An 8,601-nucleotide genomic window follows, 5' to 3' on the forward strand; every position below is an offset into this window, starting at 1 on the left:
TATCACAAGAAAGGGGTCCAGCATGAGTGGTCAGGGCAGAATAGCTAGCCTATGTCAGCTTTTTTTTTTTTTTTTGAGTTGGAGTCTCACTCTGTAGCCCAGACTGGAGTGCAGTGGCCGCTCCCAGGCACTGCAGCCTCGACCTGCTGGGCTCCGGCGATCCTTCCGCCTCAGCCTTCCAAGTACCTGGAATTACAGGCACACACTACCACGCTGGCTAATTTTTTATTTATTGTAGAGGTGAGGTCCCGCCAAGTTGCCCAGGCAGGTCTCGAACCCACGGGCTCAGGCAATCCACTCACCTCAGCCTGCCAAAGCACGAGATTACAGGCTGAGCCACCGAGCCCGGCTTGCCTGTGTCAATTAAGAAGTTAATTTTGCATACCTGCCACCTCAATTTTTACCCAGAGTCCCTCAGGGGTGAGGGCAAAATTGGGAAGTCTGGGTCCCAGACCTACTCACTTGGCCATTTCTGAGCTAGGTGTTCCATCCTCTCTCCGGAAGAGGGCATACTCGCTCTTCTAGGGGCCTTCACACTTAAACAGCAAACATAATCCAGGAGCTTTTGACCACTGGAGACAATCACACTTTTAGGGAATCTGTGTACCACATCTATGACAACCTGTGCCATCTCCCCTTATGAGTCCATTCTTAGAGGGTCTCTGAAGAGTGGCAGGGATCCTGCTGCCAATAACAACTGCCAGTAGGTCAGCTTGCCTCTGACCTCACTGGTGCTTATGCTGGGCCCTTCTTTTTCAGTAATATCTCTATTACTAAAAACTTTAAAAGCTTTTTCAAATAACTGGAAAGTAGGTGCCTGTGATTCAAGAGCTAATTTTTGGAGCTGAATGACTGATAAAGTGAGTGTCTCAAATAGTCTATCCTTCTAGTGAATTAGAATCTAAACTAGTATACTTCTGTATAACCTCTATTAACCATTCCTTAAAAAGAACATGGTTTTCATCTGAGCCCTGTATAATCCCCTTTAACTTGTAATTAACAGGCTTACTAATACATTTCTTTATGCCTTTTCTAATCCACATAAACACGTGGTCCCTTTTTGGCAAGTCAGCCTGTTCCCTTTGAGAGTTCCATTGAGGATCAACATTAGGCAGATCAACATTAGGAACAGCTACCATCCTGACTGTACATCGGTCTAATTGTTGTGCTAATATATCATCACAATGGGCCTGTTCAGCTTCCCAAATGCACTTTTTCTCTTCTGGGGTGTAGCAAGTAGAAAGGGTGACATAAGCATCATCTCAAGTTAATTCAAAAAGTAAGGGATACAGCCTGAAATTCATCTAAAAGTTGAGAAATAACTTCTGAGAATTTTCCTTTGTCTATACTGAGCCAAACTTGCCATGGAGAAAGGATCATGTACTCATACAACTCCTGCTTCCCCATTCACAACTTCTTGCAGTGGATACACCTTTTTTAGAAGTGACCCTACTGCAGGTGGTTCTCCTCCCCTCTGTCTACACCCACTGGGTGGGTACTGGAGGGTGGCACCTGATTTACAATAGAGGGTCATCTGTCTTCTTTTTCCTTCTTAATCTGTGCATTTAGCACTGTGCCATACAGAATCTTCTTTTAGGGGTCTTGGTATAGTGCCATAAATGCCTGAACATAAGAGACCTCTGACCATGTTTGTTCTCATCTACAAAACAAATCCAATGGTAATATAGTATTAAAATTAAAAGTTCCATTTTTAAGCTAGGTCTCACCATCTGTCAGGCTATATTGAGGCCAGACCTCATTACAATAAAAAATTAATCTTTTTCATTTCAGACCATCCAATGTGAAATCCTCCCAATTCTTTATAATTAACCTAGTGGAGACTCTCAAGGTATAGATTGTATCTTACCCATGTTCCTGTTCATGTTCCTCAAGGGAAACTTCTGAAACAGAAATAATAAGGAAGATAAGCATTAAAACAGAGATCATAAGACTGCTGAAACAGACTGTGGAAATAAGACACCAAATTCCAACCAGATTCTGGTATGGCATCACATGACAGACAGCAGGCACTAAAGGCAATGAAAATATTTTATCCAAAAGAATTATTTCTTTAACATATTTTGAATTAGCCCTGCAAAGTCATCTTTTATGGGGAAATATTTGCATCTGTAGAGAATGTCAATTAGCATAGCCAGATCTTTCCATTTCCAGGCCTTCACGGACCCTGAGGGGATTAACTGGTAGTCTGACACCCTAAAAGTCTGAGTGAGAGACATCTGCCATCTATTCTTTCTAAAGTCTGCCACTCATGAGACTTCATCTATGTAATAACAACCCCCTTATCTTAACTCTGATGTTCCTGTCTACTGATTTCAAGTCTTTAGACAATAGCTTAACTCTCAACCAACTGTCAACTAAAGGGTGCCTAAAACTCACCTATGACTTATAAGCCCCCCCCCCCCAACTCCTTTGAGATGTCCTGCCTTTCCGGAAGGAACCAATGCATGCATATATACTGATTTATACCCTTTTCCATAAACTTCTGTCTCCCCAACCACCTTGGGCGCATGTTCCCAGGATGTCTTGGAATAGTGATCTCAGATGCTATGGCCACTGATCTCTGGATCAGAATAAACCTCTTATAACCTTACGTTACAGAATTTGGCTTTTCATCAAGAGGAAGAGGTCTCTTTGTACCATCCTTCACCCAACGCTCGCCAGAAGGTGCCAGAATTGCAGTGTGTGGGGCAGGTAGCCGGTAGGGACGAGAGTTAATGTGCCTCGAACCGTGGAAATTCTTTTTCTTCTGGAAAAAAATTCACAAGGGTTGTTTTGCAGGATCTGGAGAGGGGTGCACAGTGGACGAAAACCTCCCGTGGACTCGGCAAAGATCGATCTGGCTCCTGGCAGGCCGGTGGCCCAAGCGGCACCTGGGATCAGGCCGCCCCTGAAGGACCGGCGGCCAGGCAAACGCCAGCGGAGCGGGCCAGGCTTCTCTACGAGGGCCTCGGCTGCCCAGCCAAACTCGAGCTATTACCGCCCGTTTCCACCGCCGGTCCATTCCCATCATCCGCTCTCACCCAAGACATGTCGAAGACTACGACAATCAAGAATTCTTCCGGAAGCGCGCGCAGCCAGAGCCGGAAGAGACGGCGGCTCGGCCGAACGTCACTTCCGCTTCAGCTTCCGGCCTGGAGTGGCTCGGGGGCTCTGGGATCTACCACGTGGAAACACTTCAGACGAGAAACTCTAGTTTTCTCCCGCGTAGGTGCGAATGGGCCCTGACGTCGACTCAGAGTGGCACCTGGAGGACAAGGTGGGGGTTAGAACCGGCCAAGTGGGCGGGGCTACGGGCGGGGGATGGGGCTCCCGCACGGGCACAGGGATGATGGGGAACTGGGTCCACAAGATGAGGTGGAGGTTAGAGCCGGGCCTGCGGGGGGCGACGGGTGGGGGGCGGGGCCGACGCTCAAGGGCGAGACTGGAGATGAGACCAAGCTTGGCGGTGAGTTTGGACTGCGGAATAGACACAAATAGAAAGACTGGGGTCGGTGGATTGCTTGACCCCAAGAGTTCAAAGCTGCGGTATGCTGTGATCATGCCTGTGAATAGCCACTGACTCCAGCGTGGGCAACAGAGCAAGACCCCATTTCTTTAAAAAAAAAAAAAAAGGTATAGTAAATACTAGGTGATAGGAATTTTTCAGCCCTGTTTTAATCTTAGGGTCCATCATTGTATATGCAGTCTGCCATCGGCCAAAACATCATTATGTGGAGCATGACTGGACTTTTTTTTTTTTTTTTGCAGCCTCCTGAGTAGCTGGCACTACAGGTGCACATCACCACACACGGCTAATTTTTTTTTTTTAATTTCTATAGAGGCCGGGCTCAGTGGCTCAACCTGTAATCCCAACACTTTGGGAGGCTGAGGCGAGTAGACTGCCTGAGCCCGTGGTTTCAAAACCAGCCCGGGCAACTTGGTGAGACCTCGTCTCTACAATAAATCAAAAATTAGCCAGGTGTGGCAGCACACGCCTGTAGTTCCAGCTACTTGGAAGACTGAGGTGGAAGGATCGCCGGAGCCCAGCAGGTCGACACTGGGGTGGCCGTGAGTGTGCCACTGCACTCCAGCCCGGGCAACAGCTGAGACTCCAACTCAATAAAATAAAATAAATTTTCTGTAGAGGTCTCACTATGTTGCCATTCTGGTCTCGAACTCCTGGGATCAAGCAATCCTCCCTCCCTTAGCCTCCCAAAGTATAGGGATTACAGGTATGAACCACCATGCCCACCCTGACTTTACTCTTTTTTTTTTTTTTTTTTTTTTGAGGATATGTCATGGTCTTGGTTATACCTGTGGGCAAATGCCTGTGGGTATGGTCCATAACAGTGAAAGGAATGCACTACTGTAAGATAAAAATTAGACTACTTCCTGGAGAGCAGAGCAGATTTCGAAGGTTTACCCTGCTATGGACAGTGGCTAAAACAGTGATGGGGACAGGCCTATTTTACAGCTTGGCCTAGGCATGTGGGTTTCATGCTGGCATCACCCACTGCTGCAAATCTGCAAATCTGTGTCTCTTCATAATTGTCTGGCCTCACCATACTTCACCCAAGGTAATAAGGCTAAAACAGGCAGATTATAAGTTGCCATGGGCTGGAAGGAGAGTAGAGAATTTTTACTTAATGGTCACAGAATTCTTATTTGGGGTGATGGAAAAATTTTGGAGGTAGAATGTTATGTTCATTGCACAATGTTGTGAGTGTAACTAATGCCACTGAATTGTACCCATAAAAATTGTTAAATTGGCAAATATTATGCCATATATCTTTTACCAAAACTTAAAAAAATAATGTAATATACAAAAATTGAATTGTATGCATCACATGGATAAATTATGTGGTAATTATATCTAAATAGAGCTGCTTTTAAAAAGATGGGGGGGCTGGACATGATGGCATACACCTGTAATCCCAGCACTTTGGGAGGCCAAGGCAGGAGGCTCACTTGAGGCCAGGAGTTTGAGACCAGCCTTGGCAGCATAACAAGATCCCTCTCTACAAAAAATAAAATAATCATCTGAGTGTGATGGCATGCACCTGTAGTCCCAGCTACTCAAGAGGCCGCAGTGAGATGATGGCTTGAGTCCAGGAGGTTGAGGCTACAGTGAGCCATGATCAACCACTGCACTCCAGACTGGGTGACAGAGCAAAACCCTGTCTCAAAAATAAATAAATAGAAAAGATCGGGAACAATCTAACATCTAGCAGTAGGAGGCTAGTTGAATGAATGATTTACTGTGTTTTAATATCATCTAAAAGAACTTTTCATGTTACACATATTTTCATTAAAAAAAAACTTCTCATGGCAACCCCTTCGGGGCTCTTCCCACTGTGGGAGCTTTTCTGTCCTCTCAATAAATCCTGCTTTCTAAAAAAAATTTTTCTCTGTGTGATTTTATTATCAATTTTAAATCTATTTATGTTGATGTATTTCAGTTTTTTCAATTTTGGGTTTGCTGGTTTTTATTTTTGAATATATAAAACACAGTAAACAAAATCCAAACTACATAATAAGGCATATTCAAGGAACTCTTAATTCCATCCCTATCCACTCTAGGAAACTATTTCATTTAGTTACGAGTTTATCCGTGTAATCTTGACTTTTAGAAAGACAAACAAAGATAGCATACCATTGTGCTTCACTTTTTCTTTTTCACTTATACTGGAAATCACTGCATAGCATATAGAGCATCTTCATTTCTTTTTACACCTTCTTAGTACTCCTTCATGTGAATGTACCATGTTTTATTCAGCTATTATCTACTGATGGACATCTGAGGGGTTTCAAACTTATTAGAAGTAACGTCACAATGAATAATCTTATGCAGGTATTGTTTGGTATTTTTATCGGGACTTTGGAATCACTTCCTGTAATAGCTGAGTCAAAGAATTAATGCATATGCAATTTAGTTAGATACTGCCGCCACTGGAGTTGTATAAGGTTTTGCATTCTAACAATGTTAAAAAGTTCCACATAGACTTACCAACAAAGCATATTGTCACAGCTTTTCAATTTTTACCAGTATCTTAGATAAAAAATGATATGTCATTGTAGTTAGCTTATTATGATTGAGGTTGAGCATCTAATGTTTGAAAGTTAATTTTCTATTTCTGTGAACCATCTTTTCATGTAGTTTGCCCATTTTTGTATGCAGTTGTATATTTTTCTTTCTAGAAGCAGCAGGAGGGCTTAGGAGATGAGGCTTTGTTGTATAAAAGCATCAAAAAAGGTAAACTCACCACATATAAACCTAAATATATAAAACCTGCGAGAGGAATACTTTACAGCATTCTAAAACATGTAAAAGTAGACATACTATTTTCATGACTAAGATATATACTCAAAATGTCCATTAAAAGTTAACTATATATGTAAATAAAATGTAACTATAATAAATATACTACTATAAAAAGTTTTATTGACAGTATTTTCTTCCTAATCTGTAGCTTCTTTTTCTACTTTCTTTCTTTTTTGTTGTTGTTGTTGGAGTCTCACTTCGTCACCCAGGCTGGAGTGCAATGGCGCATGCTCAGGGCCACCACAGCACCGACCAGCTGGGCTTAGGCCATCCTTCCACCTCAGCCTTCCAAGTAACCAGAACTATAGGCACACACTACCACACCCAGCCAATTGATTTATTGTAGAAATGAGGTCTCGCCAAGTTGCCCAGGCTGTTCTTGAAACTGTGGGCTTAGGCAATCCCCTCACCTCAGCATCCCAAAATGCTGGGATTACAGGCTTGAGCCACCAGGCCCAGCCTTTTTTGACTTTCTTAATGATATATTTTGATTAAGACTCTTAATTAATACTTAATTATTTTTAAAAGTCTTGAATTTATTAATATCACCTTTATGGGTTCCTTTTTTGACTTAAAGGTCATAAAGATATTCTGCAATATTGTCTTCTAAACTATGTATAATTATGCTTTTCACATGCAAATTTAAATTTACCTAGCTTTTCTCCCATTTCCCCAGTTTAAATAACCAGTTATTCCAACATCATTTATTAAATACCCATTTTTCCCCCATAGAACGGCAATGAATTGATCACATTGAATGTATATTTCCAAGCTTCTGTTTTATTGGTCTATTTGTCTATCTGTGTGCAATGTAACACTATCTTAATTACTATAGTTATAATAAATCTTGATATTTATTAGGGCAAGTTCTCACGTTGGTCATCAGCTGTCTTGACTATCCTTGACTATTGTTCTTCCATATACCTTTTAGGATTATTTCCAGTTTTACAAAAACTTTGGGATTGCATCAATTGGGAAGAACCAACTCTTGATAAGTATTCTAAGAACATAGTGTGTCTACATTTATTTAGTTCACTTGTTTTATTTATTTTTTTATTTTTTATTTTTTGAGTTGGAGTCTCACTCTGTCGCCCAGACTGGAGTGCAGTGGCCGCTCCCGGCTACCGCAGCCTCGACCTGCTGGGCTCCGGCGATACTTCCGCCTCAGCCTTCCAAGTAGCCAGAATTACAGGCACGCGCTCCCATGCCCGGCTGATTTTTGATTTGTTGTAGAGATGAGGTCTCGCCAAGTTGCCCATGCGGGTCTCGAACCCGTGGGCTCAGGCAATTCACTCACCTCAGCCTCCCAAAGGCAACGGATTACAGGCTGAGCCACCGAGTCCGGCTTAGTTCACTTGTTTTAATGTTGCTCCTTAATTTTCCCCATAGATGGATTGCACAATTTTTGTGATATTTATTACAAAAAATGCTATTTTATGATTAAATTTTCCCACCATTGGCCAGTGGACTTTCTTCAAGTGGCTTCTCTCCTTTCAACAAGACCCTAACAGTCATTGATTGTTTTTGTGCAGGCTGTATTCCAACATTATCTTGTACATTTCCTGTATTATTTAGCTTATGGATGTAATCGTACATGTGATCACTAGTCTCTGGGATTACTTCTGTTTTTAAATTTGTTCTTGTTTCTTCTAGTAATTTTTCATTTGTTTTTTCTATTCTCTCATTCTAGAACAACTTGTAGCTAAATATTAGCCTTTTAGCATTGCTTTCACTGCATCTATCTTGCTCTTCTCAGGCTACAATAACAAAATATCATGGGCTAGGTAGATGATAAACAACAGAAATTTATTTCTCAGTTTTGCAGGCTGTGAAGTCCAAGATCAAGGCACTCCCAGATTCAGTGTCAGGTGAGGGCTGACGCTGGTTCTATCTGTCTGGTTCACAGATAGCCATCTTCTTGAAGTAATCGCATATGGTGGAAGTGACAAAGGATCTCTCTGAGGTGTCTTGTAGTTTTTCATCAGAGTCTCATTCTGTTGCTCAGGCTGAGTGTGATCACAATCATGGCTCACCACAGGTCTCAAACTCCTGGGCTCAAGCAATCATCCTGCCTCAGCCTCCTCAGGAGCTGTAGAGGTGTGCCACCATGGCTAGTTAATTTTTTTTTTTTTTTTTTTAGAGTCAGGGTCTTGCTATGTTGCCCAGGCTGGTCTTGAACTCTCAGGCTCAAGCAGTCCTCCCTGCTTGGCTTCCCAAAGTGCTAGGATTACAGGCATAAGCCACCATGCCCAGCCTGGAGGGTATTCTTTTAAGAGCAG

Source organism: Carlito syrichta, unplaced genomic scaffold, assembly GCF_000164805.1.
Source record: "Carlito syrichta isolate Samal-C Ts95f unplaced genomic scaffold, Tarsius_syrichta-2.0.1 Scaffold303236, whole genome shotgun sequence".
In the NCBI taxonomy this organism is placed as follows: domain Eukaryota; kingdom Metazoa; phylum Chordata; class Mammalia; order Primates; family Tarsiidae; genus Carlito; species Carlito syrichta.